At 33.2% G+C, this 26476-nt stretch overlaps 1 pseudogene across 1 annotated transcript in view; it reads left to right on the top strand.

Moving 5' to 3' along the window:
* Positions 1 to 343: 343 nt before the first annotated feature.
* The window catches only part of LOC143226720 (alpha-actinin-like), a 33567-nt pseudogene continuing 7434 nt past the window's right edge, over positions 344 to 26476 (top strand). The window contains exons 1-9 of the transcript XR_013014718.1: positions 344 to 899; positions 16844 to 17078; positions 18244 to 18330; positions 19954 to 20042; positions 20795 to 20873; positions 21524 to 21605; positions 22198 to 22283; positions 23836 to 23928; positions 24847 to 25078. The product of XR_013014718.1 is annotated as an alpha-actinin-like (transcript). The remainder of the gene's footprint in view (positions 900 to 16843; positions 17079 to 18243; positions 18331 to 19953; positions 20043 to 20794; positions 20874 to 21523; positions 21606 to 22197; positions 22284 to 23835; positions 23929 to 24846; positions 25079 to 26476) is intronic.

The following is a 26476-nucleotide window of genomic DNA, read 5'->3' on the forward strand; positions in this document are numbered from 1 at the left end:
ATTAGTTTTATAAATATAAAACATTTTAGCTTCAGCACGGACAAGAGATCTAGTTAGATAATTAATCCATTTCGGTATAATCAGGATTCATTTGGATTACCACACTTAAAAAAAAAAAAACACACAAAAACTGTATCACTCGAGTTATTTTTTTTCGAACTATTTTTAAGGTTTAACCTAACAAACAAATTTTGTTTACATTTCGTTTCTATAAGTACAGTTTTTGCTTAGTTGTGGCTTTTTAATTATTTTATTTTAGATAATTCACGCAAGAGGTAAGGCTACATAAGGTCACGTCACAGTAGCTTCGTGTAGGCCTATTAGCAAAGAAATATCTGCTAATCTTGCTGAAATGATCAGTATATGAAAAGGGATAACAGTGTAAAACGAAGAGGAGCACTGTGGTTGGAAGACTCTAACTCTAAACCTAGCCGCGCCCTCTTTGCGACTCCCCTCTGTAAACCTAATATAGTAGCCGAGGTCGTTTCAGTAAGAAGATCCTTGTCTTCCGCACCTAAACTAGTATGCCGAGCGCGTGGCGGCACGAGCGGCGGTGAAACTCATTTTCGAAGATCGACTGAGTTAGACACGACCAGTAGCTAGGCCTACTAGCTGACTGACTGACTGACTGCATTCCCGCTTGGGATTTTTCTGGGCTGTGGTTTCCGTTAGAAGAGTTATTTCGTCTCCGTTTCAGTCCTTAGCGGGAGACTCAACGGACTTGTTTTCTAACTCGCAAGCAAGTAGCGTTATAATAAACGTTTAGATTACCGAGTGAACTGAAAATGGCCAATCCCGATATGTACAACGAATCCTTCAATGAGGGATACATGGATCAAGAGGAAGAATGGGAACGCGAGGGATTATTAGATCCCGCTTGGGAGAAACAACAGCGGAAGGTTTGGTTTAAAATGTTTTTTAGCTAAGTTGTTCTAGTTTATTGGTACAAGTTCAGTTGGTGATGTGTAAATATTAACTTTATTAATGCAAGTTTTTGAAACTCTTCCGTGATTCATACCTGAACTTTGTAGAGAGACTTCTGAGTATAGCCTAGGCTGTTTCCGCACAAACGAATTTTAAAACAAAATTGCAATTTTATACAAACTCGCGTACACACTGTTCTTACTGTAATCGAACATCTGTAGGCTTTCTGATGCGGCTGGGCTATTATCACATTGATTTCCTATAGAAGGACATAATAAATTAATACGTTATTTGTATTTATTCGCCCTAAAGTGAACGATAACAGAACTATGATAATATTTTATCGAATAAAGACCTATAAACGTATGTAATGGTTTTGAGGCTTAAAATGACCTTGAACCAAGTTAGGTCTCTCAACCTTTTGAAACTTAGTGTGACTTTTTTAAGCATCGAGAAACAATGGTAAATATATGTAGCGACCTCTGCAACACGTATGTGTAGATTCTTAATCAGTTTTAAATTTTAGTATTTAATAGATTTGTGATGTTAGAATTATATAACCAGTCATTATTAAGATAACCTTTTCCACAAAATAATACAACCAATCATTGTTAGAAGCATCTTTTCCACAAAATAATATAACTAATTATTACCGTATTAATGTTCACCATAGGGTAATATAACCAGATGTCGTTTGGCAAATGTTTATCGTATAATAACGTAACCAATCGTTATTTTATTAACCTTTTCAACAGAATAATATCACAGATCATTATTAGACTAATCTTTTCCACGTTTTACATCACATGAAACCCGAAACAGTTCAAATTGTATCTCTCAGATAAGCGTGATAAAGCCCTTTTGAGGATTTTAGTGACTCCCCCCCCCCTCCTACAATTCAAGTGTAAAAATAGTTCAGTAAAGATACTTGAACTTAGGAACTTTCGATGAATAAGCATTTGTATTTGATCAAGGGAACCCTGAAAAGCTCTTTAGAGTTTGAATACAGATGAAAATCTAGACCGTGTGGATTTTAATTTTAAACTTGGCGTTGCTTTATTGTTACAGTATAGTATTACGTCAGTTTAATCTGCATTGGTTGGCTATAAAAAATGTGATCTTAAGTTACTTTGTCAATGTTTTATTTGTGGACTCGCCAAAAAACAAAACAAAAGGTGCAGAATCGTTACTTGAATTGGACGTTTGTGTCAGCACTTTAATTCAGAACAGCGATGCATTGATAGTTTCGTGGCCTTTGTTCTCAGCTTGGAGACCTATTCATACCAGCTTTACGACTCTTTGTTTAATCACGCAACGTATATATATATATATATATATATTTATTTATTTATATATAAATGGGCTCAGCATGAACTGTTTCGTATAAATATAGAAAACAAATAAAACGATCTACTTTGTACACTTAAAGTGCCCAGTAATTTAAAACATTATTTTGGAATATTTTTATGAAAGTTTACAGTTCAACAGTTGAAAACTGTAGTGATTTTCAAGATATAATTAATTTTAATATTTTTCAATACACTTATAAATACACTTTGTTGAACAATTTATAATAAATCAATGTACTACATAATGGACCGATAGAAAATATGGCATTGTATTTTTCATTACTAATAATTATACCAAATGGTATGTGATATTTGAATTTCTCAGATATCAAGGTTACAGGATTAATTTGTTATTTCATACAAGAAATTTGTCATGGTTACGAAGAGACCCGTATTATCACACCAGTGGTTAACAAAGAAGGATGATGTACTGTTTTCTGTAACCCTAATTACAGCATCTTGAAGATGCAATACAGTAGGTTGAGACGTCTGAAAAAAATAAAAATAAAAATTAACCAGGCTTTAATGGTTTTCATTTGGACGCTAATTTTTAGGGTTAGCCCTAAGGGATGAAACATTAAATGACCGTCTTTTGAACTTAAAATATAATACTGGAATCACCTTTCAAAAGCTAACCTGAAAACTAAAAACTAAATAATTTTGTCTTTATGAATGAGATTAGTGAAATGATACCCTCAGTCAAAATCTATAACACCTGCTCGCAGCATCAATTTTATGACAGGGAACGAAATGACTCGCTCCAACCATTATGTGACTAAGAGAGAATTGACACTCAAACCACATCTTTTGGTGATTAGTCTGCAGTAGTTTTATGATTGAGAGCGGAATAACACATATTCCAGTCAGTGGCGAATTTAAGGTTGTGTAGGCCCAGGGTCTAATAATTTTTGTGGGCCCTACATACATCCCATGTAATTTTATATAGAATAAAATTATTAGTGGGCCCTCATTAAGACAAAGGGCCCTGGGGCTGAGCCCACTCTAGCTTCTTTTTAAATACGCCACTGATTCCAGCTAAAACTTCTTACGACTGGTCACTGTTGGAAACTCAACATAGGATACTCAATTATTGTTATTCCAACTACTCATTTTAATGAGTAATTATTAATTCTAGTTTCCATACGATTATTACGAATTATCAAATGGCGTAATTAAAAAAAATAATATATTTATATATGTCTAGGTTTGACGTCTAGCATTTTGTACATAGAAAAAATAAACTAAGGTCTGTGGTTATCGTTGTGACAGATGATCTTCTAGTTCATTGGGAATATGTCCATCACTGTTGTGTTTTTGTAATGTATATCTTTAACATAGGGAATTATTTGATTTTTCTCACAATCAACATCAACAGATTAACAGTGTTGTGTCAACTTTCATTACTCGTGAACCCAGATCAACTTTCATTACTCTTGAACCCAGAATAGGAAGCGCTCCAAAAAAACATAAGCGAGCGAGTACAACAGATAGAAACAAAGAAAGGAAAAGCAAATGCTTATTTTATATTTAACCAATAAATTATTCTATCAAACTCCAGTCAATAATTTTTGTTGTTGTTACGTTTGACTTCCTACTATGGAAAGTCTCTGAGTCAAGTTACACAGTACAGTGGAATGTGAAAATCTTTATGGTGTATCTGTCCAAGACTTCCTTGCATCGTAGATCAATGCGTTGCTCACTCATAACGGCTGTCAGAGCAGTGACAGTCCACTATTTTTTTGCATGTAACATTAAATTTTCTATTACTGTATTTATATTACTTTGGTATTTTACTGTATAAGACGCTCCCCAAAAACGCGGATAATGTGCCCTCTCTGCTACCGCCTTTTGCTTCCGACCTCTCTATGTCTATGTGTATATATAGAAACCAGTGGCTGGAACTGACAGTGGCTTTCATTCAAACTACCAATACTTTGGCCTCGTAGCATTATACGATGCCCTTTAGAGGAGTCCTAAATTTATACCAATTCTGAACGTGCTTTTTTATGTAAAGTTAAAGAGAAAAGAAATAAATTACACATTGTTCTCGATGTTTGACAAAATCTTGAAAACCTATAATTTTAACGTATCTTAGAAGAGCAGACTATTATTTATAAATATTTATTTAAGTCTGTTTTTTTTCAGGAATCTTATAACAACCCAGCTCATACTGACTGTAGTAGTTACTTGTTCATGTGTAAACCAATGATATCTTCAGATAAAACTAGATAGGTCGTAGATTCGGGCAGCATTCGGCATTTAGTGACTTCATTCTGTTTGTCTGTAACCAAGTAAACGAAGATGTTAAAAAAGATAAGGTCATTGCTGTCTTTAACCCAATTACATTTAATCCATCTTCAGTTACATGCAACATATCTCCAATTATATTTAATCCATCTTCAGTTACATGCAACACATCTCCAATTATATTTAATCCATCTTCAGTTACATGCAACATATCTCCAATTATATTTAATTCATCTTCAGTTACATGTAACATATCTCCAATTGTATTTAATTCATCTTCAGTTACATGTAACATATCTCCAATTGTATTTAATTCATCTTCAGTTGCATGTAACATATCTCCAATTATATTTAATCCATCTTCAAATATATTTAAAAGATTTCCAAATGGTCAAAATTTGGGCCGACATGGAATATTGATTTATTTCTTTCATAGTTATATAAAACAATTATTCATGATTTAAATAAACAACAACATTACTCAAAGTGAATTTGATTTAATTAACTACTGATTAATATTTCTAATGAGTTACGTGTTACATAGTGTTGTATTAACCAACGTTATGCCCCCCGCTAGTACAGCGGAATGTCTACAGATTTACAACGCTAAAATCAGGGGTTCGATTCCCTCCGGTGGACTCAACAGATAGCCCGATGTGGCGTCGCTAGAAGAAAACACACCAATGTTATATGTATGTATATTTTTACTTGGGAAAGCTTAAAATTAAAAAAAAAGAATACACCGTAAAAGAATAGCGCGAATCTTACACAGCATATCCAAACCTTAGAAAAAAATATAATTAAATGTAAAGCTTTTGTAATTACGTATTCAGTGTTTCATGAGTTAGTGAGAGAAACGAGGCTTTTATTCCAGACAACGAGCGAGTGTATCGTAGTGATATATAACCCTTGCCACCTACATAAAGTACCATGTGTGTAATATTTAAATATTGACACATCTGGTGTTTGTCGAGCTTGTAAATTTCAGATTAATGTCTTTTACAGTGTTAGGGAGGACCGGCATGGCCAAACGCGTAAGGCGTGCGACTCGTAATCCGAGGTTCGCGCCTACGTCGCGCTAAACATGCTCGCCCTCCCAGCCATGGGGGTGTATAATGTGACGGTCAATCCCACTATTCGTTGGTAAAAGAGTAGCCCAAGAGTTGGCGGTGGGTGGTGATGACTAGCTGCCTTCCCTCTAGTCTTACACTGCTAAATTAGGGACGGCTAGCACAGATAGCCCTCGAGTAGCTTTGTGCGAAATTCCAAACAAACAAACAAATACAGTGTTAGGGTTCTACTTGTCAGAAAGGTGAGCCTACCTCTCTCTTTTTTAATATATTGTGTTTGTTTCTAATATTTAACAGTCATGAACTGATAGGCTAATTCCAGAGTCTTACTATTAAAGCTATCTTGAAGCATGGTGGATGGTTTGTTTTAATATTCATTTTTCTTGCTCTTGTCAAACTTAATGGTCGAAAGATGACTAACTCTTAAGTGCGTAAGACCTAAAACGTCTTAATAAAAGATACAGTACTCGTGTGTTCTAGCTGTGAATAGTCTCCGCTGTGACTTTTCTGTTTACGTAGGAACAAAGAAAATATTATTTATTTTGTAAGATACAAAAATAACAGACTAAAATTCTGTTCTACACTTTTGAAATTACCAGTATGAAAGTTACCCAGAAATGTTGCTTATGTGTCACTTTTACCTTATAAATTCCCCGTATTCTACTAAAATCACTATTTCATTCAAAAAAGTTATCTGTTTAGTTTCGTTATTGTGCTAGGCCTAGTTATTGTCCTAAATTTGAACTGGTTTTTACTTTATGCACTACTGTTTCAGAAACGTTGCATCTCAGTCTCTCGATCAGCACAGCCATCAGAATTATCAGTTTTATTCTACAAATCAAATGTTTCTATATTAGAATGCAGCGTCATACATAATGCATTATTAAAACAAAAATTCAACCTTGCTGTCAAGCAGCAAAAATGTATAACGAAATTGAAAGCTAAAGTTTACTTCCTAGTACAATTCTAATCTTACTGCGCTGTGTTTCATCAGCAAATTGAACCGCTATTATCAAAATTAATAAATTTAAATGCATTAGAAAATGTTAACCACTGCACTATCGCCTATATTACTGCTTTACAAAGTAGACTTTTAGCAACAAAATGTAACAGTTTGTTAAATTAAAACGATTTATCTGAATGTTTGTAAAGGAAACAGAATTTATCATTACGTTAATTTTGCTCGACTTTCTAAACTATAAAATTATCAAAAACTTTCAAACTGCAATGATCGATCTTGTTGCATGTTTTGTTGTAACAAAGCCATTTGTGGCTATCTGCTGTGTGCACCGAGGGAATCGAATCTGTGATCTGATGTTTGTAAATACGAAACTTTACCACTGCCCCACCGGCTAACAAATATTGTCTGGAAATACAATGTAAAAATATTGTTTTAAATTAGTGATATGTAAATACAAATGAATACATAATAACGTACAAGTTAGATCTAAGAAAAGATTTAAATAAAAGTTAAGTTACAGAAGCATCCCCGTCGCGCCAAACATGCTCGCCCTGTCAGCCGTGGGGGCGTTATAATGTGACGGTCAATCCCACTATTCGTTGGTAAAAGAGTACCCCAAGAGTTTGCGGTTGGTGGTGATGACTAGCTGCCTTCCCTCTAGTCTTACACTGTTAAATTAGGGACGGCTAGCACAGATAGCCCTCGAGTAGTTTTGTGCGAAATTAAAAAAAAACAAACAAACAAAAAGTTACAGAAATTTCAAAGCGCCTCCTACTCAAAATTCCAAGGTGAAACCATCCACATTTTTAACCAATTACGAATACAATTCCGAAGAAGCCAATACTTGATTTCAAGAAAATTTTAATTTTAATTTGAGATGCTACAGAAATGGAATACATTTATCAACCTGCTATAACAGAACCTGGTTTACTAAATTTGTTAGCGTAGATAGCCCTCGTGTAGCTTTGCGCGAAATTAAAAAACAAACAAACAAATAAATTTTGTTTGGAACAGCGGTAAGTCTACAGATTTACAACGCTACAATCGGGGATTTGATTCTTTTCCTTTGACACAGCAGATAGCTCGACAAGACATTTTTAAACACACATCTACACTAATGTATATTTAGTATAAAGTTTCAGGAAAATATTTCCATAGTGAGTTTTATTAATTTTATTATTGTCACTTTTCCTCAGATAATGGTTTCATATATCATCCATTTACTTTATTTTCAGTTTTAAATATAATGAGCAGTACTTAAAGCATTCCTCAGTTTCCTTATTTTGAGCTTCTTTCAAGATAGCTCAAGATAAAAGCAATATTTACACATAAGCTATGTACACGTTTAAAAATAAAATCGCGCTTGGAGTGTGGCGTCAGACAACTGGTGGCTTGGTTTTGTATAGGGAAGTTATGATTACCATTTAAGGATCACCGCTTGAGCTAATCGTAACATCCTACATCAATCACATCGATCCATTAAGACCACCAGGTTCTTCAAAAGTAAAGCAGTTTATGATGACGTTTCCATGTAACTTCTATTTTTACATAAAACCAAAAATTGTCACTTCATGGAAACGAGATATTAAGAAAGCTGCTTTGTTTTCAAACTGTTTCTAGGAGTTTTAGTTTGAAGTTTTCAATCATTTAGAAGGTTATTTTAGATTTATATAAAAAACTAACAAAAAAACAGTTTTTGCAAATTTTAAAGGATTTCCGAAAAAATGTTTCTTATTTAATACTTGTTAAATACCGAGTACTTTCCTTAAAAGCTAATATATCTCCTCAAAGAGGCCCCTTGTGGTTCAGCACGAATTCAGTCCTCAAACAATAAGAATTTTGTTTCGGGCCTTGATGTTTGAAAACATTGTTTGAAAAACGATAAAAATATCTATACACAGGAGAAACAAAAATAAATATTTCTAATATTTTGATAAGTGATTTTTGGTTTGTAATAAAAAAAAAAACACACACTTTGTAGATTATCTCCGAACTTTATACAGTACAGAACTGGAAGCATCCTTTTTTCTTTGTTTACTTTATTTAATATTTAGTGTTAACCATCAAATCCTCATAATATGTCGTTAACTATTTATCCAGTGTTGCGGTTGGGAAGGAAAAAAACAATTGAGAAGTTAATTATGACAAGTGTCGCCCACTGCTTGGTAGTTTTTTATTAATTTATTTTTAATACATGTTAATATGTTTTATGACACGTGTGTAAACATTGTTTTATGATTTTTATAGAAAAAAAAAACATTCACGTGTAAAGAATGCTAGCCCTATTTCTGATGTGTAACTTATCCTTCCATATCACGTGCTCTTATTTATACCAATCACGTTACTTTTACTAGCGGCGTGATATATGTCAGTTGAAACACAGAATTTCTTTAAATTCATTTCTTTAGAAAAAGTTTTCTTTATATGAAGGAAAAACCCAGTGAACAGTATACAGAAAATCTGGAAAGATACGAGATAAGTAATTTTATCTACCGCCTACACTTTCTATTCCAGTACTAGGTGTCGCTGTGGACATGTTTTAATTTTCTCTATGAGTCAGTCTTTTTCATTTTAGGTATTTTCCTGAATTTTTTTTTCCTTGTAATCACAGCAAGGTTTCTCACAGTTTTTATACAAGAGTTTTCGTTTTTATAACTAAACGTTTACTCCACGAAACTTCGATACCTTTATCTATTCATTCTACAGTACTTACTCCAACCATATATGGAGTATATGCTATAGAGTCTGGGTAGAAGAGAGAGTGGGCGCAACTGCTAGTATCTAATATTAGCACTTGCTATTTTAGTTTGTTGTGTGAGCGGATTCAATGACACATTTAGGAGGAATGTGATCACACAGTCTCACGACTGTCCTAGCAAGCGCGTGCTGGTTCAGACATATATATATAGCTTTTTCAATATTCCTATAATGTATCTTTTACCAACTTTTACAACAACGATCAGATTTTAAGATAGTAAAAACTAGACACAAAACTCGTGTTTTAAAATTAATTTGGTTATAGAGAGTGACTTTTATTGAATACAGTGGAATGAAAAACAACAGCAGATAAAACTAAACTGCAAGATCGAGAAAATGAACACGAGCACTAAATAATGCTGTTTCTAATACAATGATGATATCGATTCGTGTTGACTTTTTACTGAAGACAATACAGATATATAGAAGACGAGAGTAATACATGGATAATATTTAGGGTTACTGGAAGTCAAAGAGGTGAACTATAATCTACTTCATATAAAGTTTGGCAGATATGAATGGAAAATTATTAAAAGAGTAAAGAATACGGCAGAAAAACTATATCAATTTGTTTTTCTCCAAATTAAAAAAAATGTCTAATTTTGCGTAACAGACTTGTAGTGACCAGGGAATATTCGGTTTATGTACGTGTGTTCCTTTGGTTTTGCATGTAACCTTGGGCTAGAAACATACTTTAAAAGCTAGATTTATACAGTGTTGGTTGTGCGACTCGTCAGTTAGGTACCCAAACAAACATCTTTGAGGTAAGAACGAAAAACTGTTAATATAAGATACCATAACCAGCACAGAAAATTATGAATCTCGAGAAATAAAAATAAGAAATAATTTGTTACCTGGTATTTTATTTATATTTTCACGTATAAATAAGTCGAGTTATTTCCTATCGCTTTTTTATGGTTTTATAGTTCATTCAGATTAAATTTTCATTTCCTAAATTAAATTAATTTTAAATTAAAATTTCTTTAAGTATTCCGTCTTTCTTGCCAGGCAGCACATCGAGACACTTTGTATCTTTTCCACATAAAATGGATATTTTGGACTGGAAATTGTGCTGCCATCTAGTGAGGACTATGTAACAATAAATAAGACACATAAGAAATATTTAAATCAAAATAAAAAATATAAAGTTGTTTAATTGCTTCCTATTTTTGAAAACAAAATGCATGTTAATTTTTTTAATTCCTTGTAGTTCAATTATTGTAGGAAACTTTAAATAAAATTGTTTGTACCAGACAACTAATTTAAACTAGAAATTGTTACAAATTCAACACATAATGTGATAAAGAATAGAAGTATATACAGTCCCAGAACCATAAACAAATAATTTATAGTAAACATATAAAGCAAAGGTACAGTTCGGCCTTCTACAATACTAAACACGTTTAAAGATAGATTCCAAATTAGTCTCTGAATCACCCATTTTGATAAGTTGTGAGGATGAACACCACAGATCCAAAATCTTCTCTTTAGCTTCCAGAATATTAACAATTGACGTAACCGGATGGTTAGGGCGCTACACTCGCAATCTACGGTCCTTAGGTTCGAATCTCGCAACCAAACATGCTAACTTTTTTAGTCTTTAGGGACATTATATGGTTATGGTCAATCCCACTATTTGTTGGTATAATAGTAACCCAAGAGTTGGAGGTGGGTGGTGTTGATTAGCTGCCTTCCCTCTAGTGTACTAGTGCTCAATTAAAAACAGCGGACCAAGATAGCCCTCGCGTAGCTTTGTGCAAAAATTAAACAAAGAAATTCGCAATACTAAGCAAGAGCAAACCCTTGGTTTTGTTCTTTGTCAAACCTTTCAGGAAGTCCCTTTCATGAATTGAGATATAAAAATATGTTCTTTGTCAAACCTTTCAGGAAGTCCCTTTCATGAATTGAGATATTATAATATTTCATCCTGTTGGCCTCATCTGGTGAATCACTTGAAGTTGTCAAAGAACAGAGTCTTTGGTCTTTTGTTGTTGTTGTCTTTTTTCACAGATTCTGCAGGGTATAACCTTTCTTTATCGTACCGAAATATTACAATAAGCTAGATTAAGGAACTATGACAAGAGTGTTCTTCTGATAATTTTCTCCACAGAACAGAAGGAAATACAAGCTTTTAGGTGGACTAATTCTGTCACTCAGGTCTTCTGACTGCCATCGCACCCTGCTGTTCTTTTGGTCAGAGTCTGATTAAGACCACGGCGGAACTTTAGATACTTAACAAGTGGAAGCCAGCTTTTAAAAATGTAAGCCTTTCATCGCACCTGACAATAATTGAAGAAAATATTATATCATGCACCAGAGGGCCCACAGAACTGGTCGACCATTCCAGTGTGACAGCTTACCAACATGTAAAACAAGTTGATTTTGATGTTATCATTCACTCTTTTGCTGGGAGCCGGCATGGCCAGGTGGGTTAAGGCGTGCGACTCGTAATTTGAGGGTCGCGGGTTCGCATCCCCGTCGCGCCAAACATGCTCGCCCTTTCAGCCATGGGGGCGTTATAATGTGACGGTCAATTCCACTATTCGTTGGTAAAAGAGTAACCCAAGAGTTGGAGGTGGGTGGTGATGACTAGCTGCCTTCCCTCTAGTCTTGCACTGCAAAATTAGGGACGGCTAGTGCAGATAGCCCTAGAGTAGCTTTGCGCGAAATTCAAAAACAAACAAACAAACAAACTTTTGCTGTGAAATCTTTCAAAGATTTCAAAAGAAGTAATTAGAAATCAGTCTTTTTCTTCCATCGCTTTGATTTGTTTTTTAAATAAATCTACTGCTTGCTTTGAATTTTCATTACTGCAAAGAAGGTCCAAAGAGATAAAAATATAACAGATGAGGTAGTAAATGGTAAAAGGGATTGAAGGTAAAGTTAGTGATGGTGGTTGTGAAGCTAGTGGTGGGATAGGGATGAGGGTAGAGTGGAAAAACAGTAGTGTTAGAGTTGGAAAAAACAGTAGGGTTAGAGTTGGAAAAAACAGTAGGGTTAGAGTTGGAAAAAACAGTAGGGTTAGAGTTGGAAAAAACAGTAGTGTTAGAGGTGGAAAAAACAGTAGTGTTAGAGTTGGAAAGTGAAAAAAATTGTGCCAAAACTGTGGTCAGTAGGAGGCATCTGAGAGGCCTATTAAAAAGAAGGTATAAAGATTGCAGACCTAAGACACTGTGACCTCATTTAGAATTTCTTCCTTTCAATATATAACTTTAGATAATATATGTTGCTGTCCAGTACTAAGTTTTTTGTTTTGTTTTTTGCTGGTACTCAGAAACAAACATGTTTTTTTCCTGCTTTGTTTTTCATTAGTCATTTGCTGAAGGTTTCTTCATTTCAACATGTTTCTGGAGTGCCATAGCATGAACATTTCTTCTGGAGTGCCATAGCATGAACATTTCTAGATAAATAATGCTGTCTACTTGCGATAAATTTGTCCTGTTTGATGTCATTATATTTTTGAAGTTAAACTTTTGTTTTAGTGAAATGAAAGAAGAAAATGTCTGATTTTTTTAACTTTTCGACTAAGGTGTCAAATTCAACATTGATTATCAAATATTGAAACGATTTTAAAAGCGCAAATCAGCTGGAAAATACAGTCGTGGTGGAACGGAATTTATCGGAACTACATTTAAACATTTATTCAACGTATTATAGGAAGTTTCATACCAAAAAAAGTTACCGCTCTTGGGAACGGTATCTAACAGCCCTTCCTGATGCAAAATGCCCATATCATAAAGGTGTGTTCAGATTAGTGGTTTGGAAGTTAAAGGATGGAAATATCCTTTGCACTTAATGACTCTGGAAAACCAAAGAACTTAGTCGGCTTGGAGGACCATCCAGAAAGAGACATCTGCAACAAGTCGCAGTAAATATCTTGTAACTGAAGAAAAATCCATGAACACACAGGTCAGTGACTAAAGAGGGTCGCAGGTTCGCATTCCCTTCGCGCCAAATATGCTCACCCTTTCAGCCGTGGGGGCGTTATAATGTGACGGTCAATCCAACTATTCGTTGGTAAAAGGAAGCCAAAGAGTTGGCGGTGGGTGGTGATGACTAGCTGCCTTCCCTCTAGTCTTACACTGCTAAATAAGGGACGGCTAGCACAGATAGCCCTCGAGTAGCTTTGTGCGACTTTAAAAAAAAAAACACAAAAAAATAGTGACTAAATATGTCCACGTTGCTCAGGCAACAGTACGCAACATAATCATTAACAATATTTGTCTGGAATCAATACCAAAATTAGGCTTCCAAACATGCTCAGCAAGGATGTTTGTCTGGAATCATTACCAAGAGTAGGCTTCCAAACATAATCAGTAAGAATATTTGTCTGGAAATAAGACCAATACTAGGCTTCCCTTTATATCTCCAGTATAACGGTCGCTCACCTGTAATGGCTAAAGAGTGACACAGGTATTAATTTTGTTACATACCAAAACATATCGGTCAAGTGACTGGATGCAACGCCTGTACAATCAGACAATTGAAATGAACACTGGAAAACATTGCCCTCGCACACTAAATGTATTATGAAAACATGGAGTGGACGGAGCCTTTTCCAATGAAAATTATGACGTAGGATTATTTTGACGATAATCGAATGTTGCGACATGGACAACGATATAATGAGGCTCCAAACTCATTGTCTTATAACGTACTTAGTCAGCCCTCTGTAAAAAAGTATTTGGTTTTTATGAAGTTAATATGCCAATATATTTTCAACGTTAGAATATACGTGAAATGACACATATTTAATATGTGTTTTATTTTACGAACTTACAAAACAGGGTTTAACCATTTCATAATGTACGTCGCCACTGTTACAGTGTTTCACATTCATTAAGTATGATTATATTTTCAATAACTTCCAAGCGTGCTTCAGGAAATAACATTCTTAATTAAAAGGGTAGCCTAAGAGCTGGCGGTGGGTGGTGATAACTAACTACCTTCCCTCTAGTTTTACACTGCTAAATTAGAGACGGCTAGCGCAGATAGCCCCTTGTGTAGCTTTGCGCGAAATTCAAAAAATAAACAATCTTTTACTCAGTGTGAAATATGAGTTATTTTATTGTTGTGATGGTGTTATAAGCCTGAAATACAACGGAAGAGGCATCCACCAAAAATAATAATAAAAATAGATTTTTGGTGCGGTTTACTGAAGAGCACAAAAGACGTAAAATAATTTTTCTATTTATTATTAATTAAACACAATTTTCAAGTGTGTAAACCGTAACTCAAAACATTTCCCTTAGTTTGAGAGTAAGTATATCTCGTCAGCAGGTTTCAACTAGCCTCGCCACACTTCTTCCCCTGTCGCTCTAAACGTTATGTTTCTTGGTTACTTTTAGTGAATGTGATTGAAAGAATAATACTATATATATATATATATATATGTATGATAACAGACAAAACTACCCTGTTACAACATATTTTGCAACATTGTTACATCTTCATTTTATGCTGATATGACTATAAACAATATTATTCATCTATTGATAATATTCTGAAGTGACTATAAAATGATATCATTTATGTCTCAATTTTTATTTTACCAAAATATTTAGAAACTGTTAAAATAAAAAAAGGAAAAGGGATAGTAAAAAAAATAGAGAAACAGATGAATCAAAACCCGATTATTATATTTTTAGGCCTAATCTAGTGAGTATATTAAAAAAGTAACCAAACTAGGCTGGAAGACTTCATGTTTACAGTACTTATCAGCTTTAGCCGCTCAAAACAAAATCTCATATATTTTGTATTTATAGCCACGTAACTAAAACTTTTTAAATAGGTTATGGAGGTTCGCACCGTTTTATATAGTACACCTGTATAGGTTCTGGTGCAAAAAAAAAACTAGCTGATTTTGCTGTAGGCTTGTGAAGCAAAAATATGAATGATAATAAAAAAGGTAAAAGGTAATTATACTAAAATACACATTCACAATCCAGTGAAGTACGAAAACCAGTATAATAAATCAACACTCACAAGGGAAGAGAAAGTTACTATGGTAATCATCTGCTGTTAGAAATCTTACTGAAATAGTCGCAGAAAACCTTGTAGAGACAAAGTAGAATAGCGAACTCGAGAAATGATGAATCTTCAACTAACAGTTTCCAATTAATGTGCTATAAGTTGGACAATTCTTTTTTTTCAATTAATGCACATTTGTAAAACAATGGATATTTTTCAATGAAGGAAAATGAAGGACTTAGAAAAATTCTCCGGGACGAAAAAATGAAGGCGCTTGAATTAATTTTAAAACTACCTATAGTATACTCGATACTGTATTCATTATTATTGACTAGGTTTCAATAAAATATTCGTAGCCATTACTTTTGTTGGCTTTTAAAACTAAAATAAATAATAATAACAAAGCTGAGGACAGTGTTATAAATACAGATTGCTTACTCTTATAAAATAAAGCCTTTTCAACTAGTATAGCAGTGCTTAAATAACTTCTACATTTCTACGATGCTTAAATGGCTTCAAAGAGCTTATGTTGGTAGCGGAGAACTTAGAAAATTTTATAGGGTGGGAATTTCGGCTTTCAAGAATCAACTTAAAAGTAGTCCTACAACAGTTGCTGGACTTTGTTTAGTAGCTGTGCGTGAATTTAGTGCACTATACCAAGCCGTTTTGCTGTAGTCTTCGGTGTTTGAATCGCTTTGCAAAGAAACTTCGTCAGTAGTCAGTACAGGTGAAAAAAACAAAACTGATATAATTTCTCTTTCAAAAATCGACATAAAATAGTTCTGCCCAGGAGTTTTTTATTTCTTTTCAGTAGATTTAAATGAAATATTCACAGGAGTTTTTTATTTCTTTTCATTAGGTTTAGATGAAATATTCACAGGAGTTTTTTTTATTTCTTTTCAGTAGGTTTAGATGAAATATTCACAGGAGTTTTTTTTATTTCTTTTCAGTAGGTTTAGATGAAATATTCACAGGAGTTTTTTATTTCTTTTCAGTAGGTTTAGATGAAAATTTCACAGGAGTTTTTCTATATTTTTTGGGAAACAAGAATAATATGAAGAATAAATGGGTGAACATTGAATTTTATCTAACAATCGAAATCACTTTTTTTTTATTATCAGATTTTACCAGCTTTAGCCATCGAGGTCGAAGGTTTTAGTGTTGGTTTCATGAACAAGTCTGTTTTTTAAGATGTTTTGCTCTGTGTTTTGTTAGAATTTTTTGCAAAATTTCTGGGCGAACGTTATTAGTGTTATAAACCAGTATGTGTATTTTGATAAAGTGTCTGTAAATTCATCTGGGGTCACTTCAACTGAATATAAGCACAGAAGATAAAATATATTTATATAAACTGTCATTACAGTTGTAGTAAAGTTGATATTTAAAAGCGTTTCATTTATTATATTCCAAAATCTGTCCCTTTATTTTAATTTTATGGTAAAATGAGGGTTGTATATTGAAAGAAAATTTTGGTCATAACCACATTCGTTTTTTTTGTTTGAGATGCTAATATTTGAAAGTTGCTTAAATTTAACAGTTTGTGATGCCAATATATCTTCATTTAGACTTTCACGGCATGGTGTAATTCACATTTACGGAAGGCTGGGACCCAGATTGAAAATATTGAAGACGATTTTCGAAATGGGCTGAAGCTTATGTTATTGTTGGAGGTAATATCGGGGGAGACTCTTCCTAGACCAGATCGAGGCAAAATGCGTTTCCACAAAATTGCTAATGTGAATAAAGGCTTGGAATTCATCGAAAGGAAGGGTGTAAAGCTTGTTTCTATAGGAGCTGAGGGTAAGTTTGCTAAGATATTCCAAGTATACTTGATGGAAAATAAGACAAAATGCAACTGAATTTATTTTTCCTTTTTAAAAATTGTTGTTCACAATTTAATAAATTGCTCCCATGGAGACTACAACCGCAACAAAACTTGTATTTCTAGGTTCTAAATTTTAATTTGTCAAAATTTAGAAATAATCCTGTATAGTGCCACTACTTTTCCACAAGCTATTCAGTAACAACACACTTCCTGTGCGAGTAAAATCTGACATTTCAGGTTTTTTTTAAAGTTGTTCATTCTGGAAGGAAAAGGGAGTTTCTGTGCTGTTGGAAATTATAGTTAATATTTTTTATTAGGATCATGACAAAATTATATACTGTTTGTTTTGTGTTTTTCTCAAGATAACATGCTTAAATTTAAAAATAATTAAAACATCTTTGTTCACACACATGGTCAACAAAGTAGTATAGTTTGTTGTGAAACGCTTTTACATTATAATTGTTTTACTACAGAAATCACGATAAATTATGATATACCTACAAAGGAAATGTTGTACTCATCTGTAATAACTTGAAATAGAGAATTTTTGCTATCCTTTGGATTTCATTTGTGTCCATGTTTGGCTAAAGTATATGAAGGTTATAAGAACATTTAATTAGATTGTTGTTTAGATTTGTAAAAGTATGTGTTTTGTTTTGCAGTATATGATATTCGTTATTTTTAATAGTAAATGTCAGTCAGCAAAAATAATTTTAGTCTGAAAAAGACGTGTAAATATATTCTTTTGTATATTATTGATTATTAATTTTTTGACAAGTATGGTGTCTGTGGATATATTTCAAAAGCAAATTACACAGTAGAAAATCAGTGTTGTTTAACACCCAACATGATGTTATAACTCTGAAAATATTTACGTGTGAGGTGGATGAGGTATGATTTTGTTATTTCCAGTTATTGGGACTTCTTTTGTTACTTTTATGTAATATTAAATGTGAAAATTATGTTTTCCTGATGAGTATAGATTGAACTGCATATATATATCAAAATATTGCTATTGTAAAATTATTTACAATTAAGAATATAAAGATTGGTGTTTCTACATATCCATGTTGCAAGCTGGAATATTAAGTTAAGTATTACATTTGATTTGGAAATTTAAAAAAAAAAATCTATTTTCAGAAATTGTGGATGGAAATGTAAAGATGACTTTAGGTCTTATCTGGACCATCATTCTTCGATTTGCCATTCAAGATATTTCTGTGGAAGGTAAATGGTCATTTTTTTCTTTTAAAACCTAACACTTGGATGTATTGACAAAGATGAAGAGTGTGTGTCATTTACTAGCTTATTTTAAAACATCTTAATTTATTGAATAATTTGATTTACAGATTTATAAATCCAAAAGAAACATCCACATACGTTATATAATTTATGTAGTGTATATTGGTGTTTAGAAGATGTTTTAAAACTACTAATAAACGACCTTATAATACCAAATTTTTTTATTTTTCTATAATTGGACATCTAACGTTTCACTTCTACAGTTTCTTCAGGAGCATTCTACTAAAACAACTTCTGGTGATAAAACTTCCAGTATAAATAATTCTGAATTTAATCTTACCTCAGGATAATCAAGAAAACGTGATTGAGTAGTAGTTGTTTTAAAGATTAAAAAAATAAATCAAAGGAACTGTTTTATACTAATTAAGGTAGTGACTTCTGTGAATGAGAGATTAAAAGGAACTTTTTTTTTAAAACAGTGTTTCCAGTATGAAAAAACTTTGAACGTGTTGTTTATACATCAAGTTGTATTAACTTATGTTTCCATTATAATCCAATAGAGAAGTATGTGCTAAGTTGATAAAATAATTTGAAAATATAAAATCAAAGTGCTGATTATCAGCTGATTTTTGTTAACAAAAGCTAAATGGGAAAAACGTATAATTATCACCTAGCTTTGCTCGCTTAGAATAAATTATTTTTCTTTAAGGAAGGTTTATTTTCATTATATCACTTTTTTATTCAGAAAGGACTCCAAGGGAGAAATTTAACTTCAAGATAATCTTCAAAGGAGAGTTGTATGTTGTATATTAAAATTATTTTGAATATGCAAATTATTAGCTCATCTGACTATCACAACTGATATACAATCATAGTGGAACAGATATATCAGAACTACATTGTTTGGCATTATGTAGGTAGTGTAATGCCACTGAAAATTTGTTACTTTTGTAACAGTTCTCCAGTGTAAAATATTCATACAATAAGATAATAAAGCTGTGTCCAGATTGAGGGTTTAGAATTTTGAAGACAAATGTATCCTTGTGCTTAATACTATGGATCAACTTTAGTCACCATGGTAATGCATGCAGAAAGAGACATGCAACAAGTTATTTTCCAGCCATGGTAATTAAATTGCAGTGTGTTGTAAGAGGTGAAAATCTATAAATGCAAAGGTCAGTGTCAAAAAGCAGTTACATGTCTCAGAATGAACTGTCTTTGGAAATGAGGTCAACAGGATACAGTTTCACTAAGAAAAGCCATTCATTCTTTATATCTTGCTTGCTGTTGTGTATAGCTCAAGCAGCTGAAGAATGAAACAGGCAATGGGAAACCACAATCCTCATACACTAAGAAAGATTATAGAAACTCAGCAGGGAGCAGTACAGTGCTTTGGGCATGACAGCTCTAAGACGGAACTTTTTTGCAAATAAAACTGTGCTATTAAGTTATTATCAGTAATGGACAGTAATGATATAATGAAAGTTTGAGGAAGAATTTTAATATCACATTCATCTTCACGCATATAACATATTCATCTTCTTTGTGTGAAGAGATGACTCTTAAGGAGAAATTGATGTAATTCTTTATATGTTTGTATTTCTTCAGAGATGACTGCTAAAGAAGGCTTACTTCTCTGGTGTCAACGAAAAACTGCTCCATACAAAAAATGTTAATGTTCAAAATTTCCATCTCAGGTATGAAAAAATTTCATTTTGGTGAACGAGTTTGATAATCCTCTAATGTGATCTATATTATAAAAGTTCTTAGAGTTCTGCTAAGTTAATATTGTTTATATGCTTTATATTTTATTATTAGTAGTAGTTTCATAATTTGACAGTTTCTCAAAAATGAAACCAAAGTCTTGTAAAACTTTCATAATTTTTTTTTAATATGATTTGGACTCAATGTTTTCATTTTGATACTTAACTATGTAAAAAAATAAATCTGTGATACTTTACTATTTTGTTTCACAAGTGTAATTACATTCCATACAGTGGTATTTTTAAATTATTATAAAAACATTTGTTACATACATAATTAAGAATGCTAACAGAAGGTACATTTAAAGAGTCATAAAAAACATATGACTCTTGAATAAGTATTTGATTTTGAGAACAAAAAAAAAAGATTTTGATCACCTCTTTGTGAAAATTTTAGAGATCGAGAAGAATATTTTTGAAATATTCAAATATAAATTTTTCTGCAGAGCTATAATGTACAAAGGTCTCTGATTGGTTGATTAGTCATGTCCACTTTATTCTGTAATAATCAGTATTATCTGCTGATTAGTTGATTGGTTAAAACACGTTTTGTAATCACCAGTATTACGTTTTGAAATATTAATGAATAAAACATACATGGTTTTTTATAAACTCTTCTATCAAGTTTTGATTGATAAAATATGATATCTTACAAATTGTTTGTCTTATTTACTGGTTGAATTTAGCTGGAAGGATGGGTTAGCCTTCTGTGCTCTAATTCACCGTCATCGACCAGATCTACTAGATTATGGAAAGCTATCTAAGGTATTTAGTTATAAAAGTTTATGTATTGTAATTTTTGTTTTCTAAAGCTATGAAGATCAAAAACTGTACTTAATAATTCTGAAAGTTATTTTTCTAATATAATGCAGATATTTCTTAAATTATACATTAAAATTGACAAAACTGTCATTCTTCAGTGGTGGTAGGAGCCAGGATTTAACCCTTGGTATTCTTGCTGAAAGGACTGTGTGCCATCCATTCAGGTTACTAACCACAGTGGCAACTGATGTCCATAAAATATTTTTGCATTAATGAAATTTGCTTTCATGAAACAAAACCAGAAAACCACTATATTTTCAACTGATGTTTTAAAATCTAAAAAAAAAAACAGGTCTTTAATGAGAAACTTGTGTTACTTTGTTAATTTTTATTTAGAATTACTATTTATTTTGCTTTGCTATTTTTGTTATTGACTTGGCATGAATGTTTAAAACAAAACAGTGCTCTGTAAATATAAATTCATTGTATTTTTGTCTTTTTTTTAACCATCAATTCCAACATATTTTTTTAGTTTTAAAATGCCTTTGAATCAAATATCTATTGAGTTGTGTACTGCTTAGGTGGAAATAGTTCTGAAACAAATATTTTATTATTTTTTGTTTCATTAAATATTCAAACTTTCCTGTTCATAGGACAACCCCATTGAGAACTTGAATTTGGCATTTGATATTGCTGAGAAATATCTGAACATCCCAAGAATGTTGGATGCTGAAGGTAAGAGTATTGTTACATCACCATGGTTTGATCAAAAGATAAGTTTTCTCTACTATGGTTATAGATTGGTGAAAACATGAGAAGATAATTATCATGTTTCATATTACCATGACTACACTTTGAACCTAAGTAATCTTGCATATTAGCATGGTTACAGATTAAAAACATTGAAGAATAGTGTGTCCTTTGATCAAGGTCTCATGATGGTTATTATTTGAATTTAATTAATAGAATTTCCTGACATTAGAAATGAATCAAAACGTTTTTTTTTTGTTTTTTTTGTGAAACAATATTCTAAGTTTACTTTCTACATATGGAGTAATTGTGATACACTATCCTTCTATAGCCCTTAACACGACTTTCTGTAACATTCGATACTCACTCTCGATTGGTTGTGCAGTCACAAAAACATAACTTTAATTTTTTATATATAGAAGTGCTTGAACTTAACGTACCTTAATGTTGAATATTGTTTTCAAATTAAACACAGTTTTCCAAATCTATATAAAACAAACTTTTATGTACAGATGCAAAAACTAACCATAAGTATGATATTTATATATACATACAAAATACTGGGCATGTTTTCTAGATATGGTGAATACACCTAAACCTGATGAAAGGGCTGTGATGACATATGTCTCCTGTTATTACCATGCTTTCCAAGGAGCTCAACAGGTATTGTACACATGTTAATTACTGTGTTTTATGTTACTCCTACACTTTCTAAAGAGTTCAACAGTATTGTACTTATCTTAATAATTGTGTATTACTTGTGCCACTCTAACACCTTCCAGAAATCCAGTAGATATCATATATGTTAATGGAATGCCGTATGGGTACTTTAAATAATCCTTTTGCTCGATATGTAAGAACTGTATACAGTTTGGTTCAGATAAAAACGGTAGAACTTCTGTAATACTTCACAGACAAAATGCATGCATGTTCTCACTTTATCATAAGTTGTATGTATGCTTTTCATGTGTTAATTAAAACTTTTGTCTATGGTTAACAAAATGTAGACAATTGGTAGTTAAAGATACTAAAGAGAAGTAATGCAGTAAAACCCCAAAGTGAAGCATAAATGTGTATAAAGGTAAGTTTAATTATTACCACACATAAATTAGTTGTGGGTACATTTAATTCTGCATGCAGAGTTAACCACAATCTAAGGAACCCCTATTTAACATTAAATGAGTAAGGTTAGATCAGACTTATTAAAACAGCTTCGTAAGAATAATTAGCTTGTCTACCTCAAATACATAAAATCAATGGCACTCATCTGACATCTTTCCATTAGTAAACTTACTGACACCAGCAGATATTGTCATTTTCTAGGTCCTTTAATGAACATACTGTTATTAACTGACAAACTTACAAACAACAGCAGAGATACAATAGTGAATTTCTTAGACCATTGAAAGAACATACTGTTATTGACTGACAAACTTACAGACACCAGCAGAGAGACATTAGTGAATTTTTAGACCCTTGAGTGAACATTTTGTTATTGTTTGTCAGAGATACAGACACCAGCAGAGAGACGTTAATGAATTTTTATTTTAGACCCTTGAGTGAACATTTTGTTATTGTTTGTCAGAGATACAGACACCAGCAGAGAGACGTTAGTAAATTTTTAGACCCTTGAGTGAACATTTTGTTATTGTTTGTCACCTTTGCTTTTAAGAAGATGCTACTAACAGCATGCTTGCATTGCAGATGAAATTGGGAGATGTTTTGATTTCCATACACTCTTCGGTTGTGTCTAACATACTTCCTTGTGATGAGAAAGGGTGAGAACAATAATCAGTTTCATAACCATGTGAATGAACTACACAGGTAATATATATGTATATATATAGATAGATAGATAAATAGTTAGATGTAATGATTGATACTCAATATAGAAGAATTTTTCAGTGTTCACATTTACATTATAACAAAGGTTTCCCATAAATCTTGTTAAATTATTAAATATTGCAATAACAGTTTGTTTATGAAAGTTATTACACTTTAGAAAATATAATAATTCAACATGTTTAAAAACATTATTAAAAATTTCATTTTATGATAATTTACCTGCAAGTCCATACGTTATAGTTTTTGTATGTTTAAAACGTGCACCACCAATGTTTTCACTCACCAGTAGGTTTCTGTTTATTTTTCTGTTATTTTGAGTTTAATGTATGTAATATTCAGCACATGTACCTGTTACTTTGGTTTTAATCAGGCCGAAACAGCTGCAAACCGCATCTGTAAAGTACTGAAAGTCAACCAAGAGAATGAACGTCTCATGGAAGAGTATGAACGTCTTGCTAGTGATGTAAGTTGACAGAACTGTTATCCTTTGTGCAGCAATGGAAACATAGCTGTGTACGTCATTTTGGAAATAAGAAACCAATTGCTGTCATCTTTATGACTTTTTTTAAAGTAATAGAAAACAAGCTATAATCAGTGCTACTTTATATTTTATACCTGAAATATAATACTGTTGTCTAATCTTGTTGTACAACCAACTGAAAGTAAAAGTACAGATCAGAAATTATTATGTTTCTTAATAATACTCTCTAAACATAATCCATAAACCAATACAACATAGTTAGCCATATTTCATAATAATAATCTGCATTTGGTAATGGAGTGGCTTTCGTTGAGGTGTAAGTGTCGACTACACGTGAGTGATACATTGCAATATCACAGTAGTCTTACTTACGACTGGAAGTTATATCACAACCCTTTCCAACTGAAATGATATTTATATTGTGAAATAGTCCAAAATGCAAATTCTAGAACACACGAGGGCATAGGTCTAAGGGTAGCATGTATCTGGAATATTTTATATAGAACAATTAGTTATCTGCCTGTGCGATTCAAATACCGAATTAAATTTGTTTCTGTAAGTCTTTACAGTAACAGTTTAAGTATTACGCTGGTGTTTCATAAAATTGTTCTCTGTATATACCTCATACATCTTTAGCATATAAAATACTTTGAAATATAAAAGGCTGTTAAATAAATCAAGTTAATCCAGTATCTGCCAATCTTCAGTATTTAAAATTTAAATTTTGTGATAATTACTGAAATTGAACATTTAGTTGTCACTCATCACTAAATTAAAACATATATTTCTATTTATCCCATATGCTGACAAGTGAATAGTTATCTTTTCTTGGTCAAGATAATGTGTCTGCAAACACAACAGTTTTATCTTTATTTTACATTCTGTGTTTACTTATTGTAGCTTCTCGAGTGGATTCGACGAACTACCCCCCTGGTTGGAAAACAGAACCACAGATAACACATTGAATGGAGTACTGAAAAAACTGAATGAATTCCGTACCTACAGAAGGTCACACAAACCTCCTCGTGTAGAGCAGAAGGCTAAGCTAGAAACCAGTTTCAACACGCTTCAGACTAAGCTTCGACTCAGCAACCGCCCTGCATACTTGCCATCAGAAGGAAAGATGGTCTCGGTAAGGCTCAGTAAGAAAAAGAGTAATTTTGAGGAGGACAGATGGTTTCTGTAAGGGTCAATAACATAAAAGTAATATTGAGAAGGACAGATGGTTTCTGTGAGGGTCAGTAACATCAAAGTAACATTGAGGAGGACAGATGGTTTCCGTGAGGGTCAATAACATAAAAGTAATATTGAGGAGGACAGATGGTTTATGAGGGTCAGTAACATTGAGGGGGACAGATGGTCTCCATGAGGATCAGTAATATTGAGGAGGGCAGATGGTTTCCATGAGGATCAGTAATATTGAGGAGGGCAGATGGTCTCCGTGAGGGTCAGTAACATTGAGGAGGGCAGATTGTCTCCTTGAGGGTCAGTAACATAAAAGTAATATTGAGGAGAGCAGGTGGTGTCTGTGACAGTCAGTAATATTGAGGAAAGCAGATGGTCTCCTTAAGGGTCAGTAACATTGAGAAGGACATGTGGTCCCCATGAGGGTCAGTAATATTGATGAGGGCAGATGGTCTCTGTAAGGGTCGGTAATATTGAGGAGGGCACGTGGTTTCAGTGAGGGTCAGTAATATTGAGGAGGGCAGATGGTCTCCGGTAAAGTCAGTAACATAAAAGTAACATTGAGGAGGACAGATGGTCTCCTTGAGGGTCAGTAACATAAAAGTAATATTGCAGAGGACAGATGGTCTCTGTGAGGGTCAGTAACATGAAAGTAACATTAAGGAGGGCAGATGGTCTCCTTGAGGGTCAGTAACATAAAAGTAATATTGAGGAGAACAGATGGTCTCCGTAAGGGTCGGTAATATTGAGGAGGGCAGATGGTCTCCTTAAGGGTCAGTAACATAAAAGTAATATTGAGGAGGGCAGATGGTCTCCTTAAGGGTCAGTAACATAAAAGTAATATTGAGGAGAGCAGATGGTCTCCGTAAGGGTCAGTAACATTGAGGAAGGCAGATGGTCTCCTTAAGGGTCAGTAACATTGAGAAGGACAGATGGTCTCCATGAGGGTCAGTAATATTGATGAGGGCAGATGGTCTCCGTAAGGGTCGGTAATATTGAGGAGGGCAGATGGTCTCCTTAAGGGTCAGTAACATAAAAGTAATATTGAGGAGAGCAGATGGTCTCCGTAAGGGTCAGTAACATTGAGGAAGGCAGATGGTCTCCTTAAGGGTCAGTAACATTGAGAAGGACAGATGGTCTCCATGAGGGTCAGTAATATTGATGAGTGCAGATGGTCTCCGTAAGGGTCGGTAATATTGAGGAGGGCAGATGGTTTTCATGAGGATCAGTAATATTGAGGAGGGCAGATGGTCTCCGTGAGGGTCAGTAACATTGAGGAGGGCAGATTGTCTCCTTGAGGGTCAGTAACATAAAAGTAATATTGAGGAGAGCAGGTGGTGTCTGT

This window comes from Tachypleus tridentatus, chromosome 9 (assembly GCF_004210375.1).
Source record: "Tachypleus tridentatus isolate NWPU-2018 chromosome 9, ASM421037v1, whole genome shotgun sequence".
NCBI classification, from domain to species: domain Eukaryota; kingdom Metazoa; phylum Arthropoda; class Merostomata; order Xiphosura; family Limulidae; genus Tachypleus; species Tachypleus tridentatus.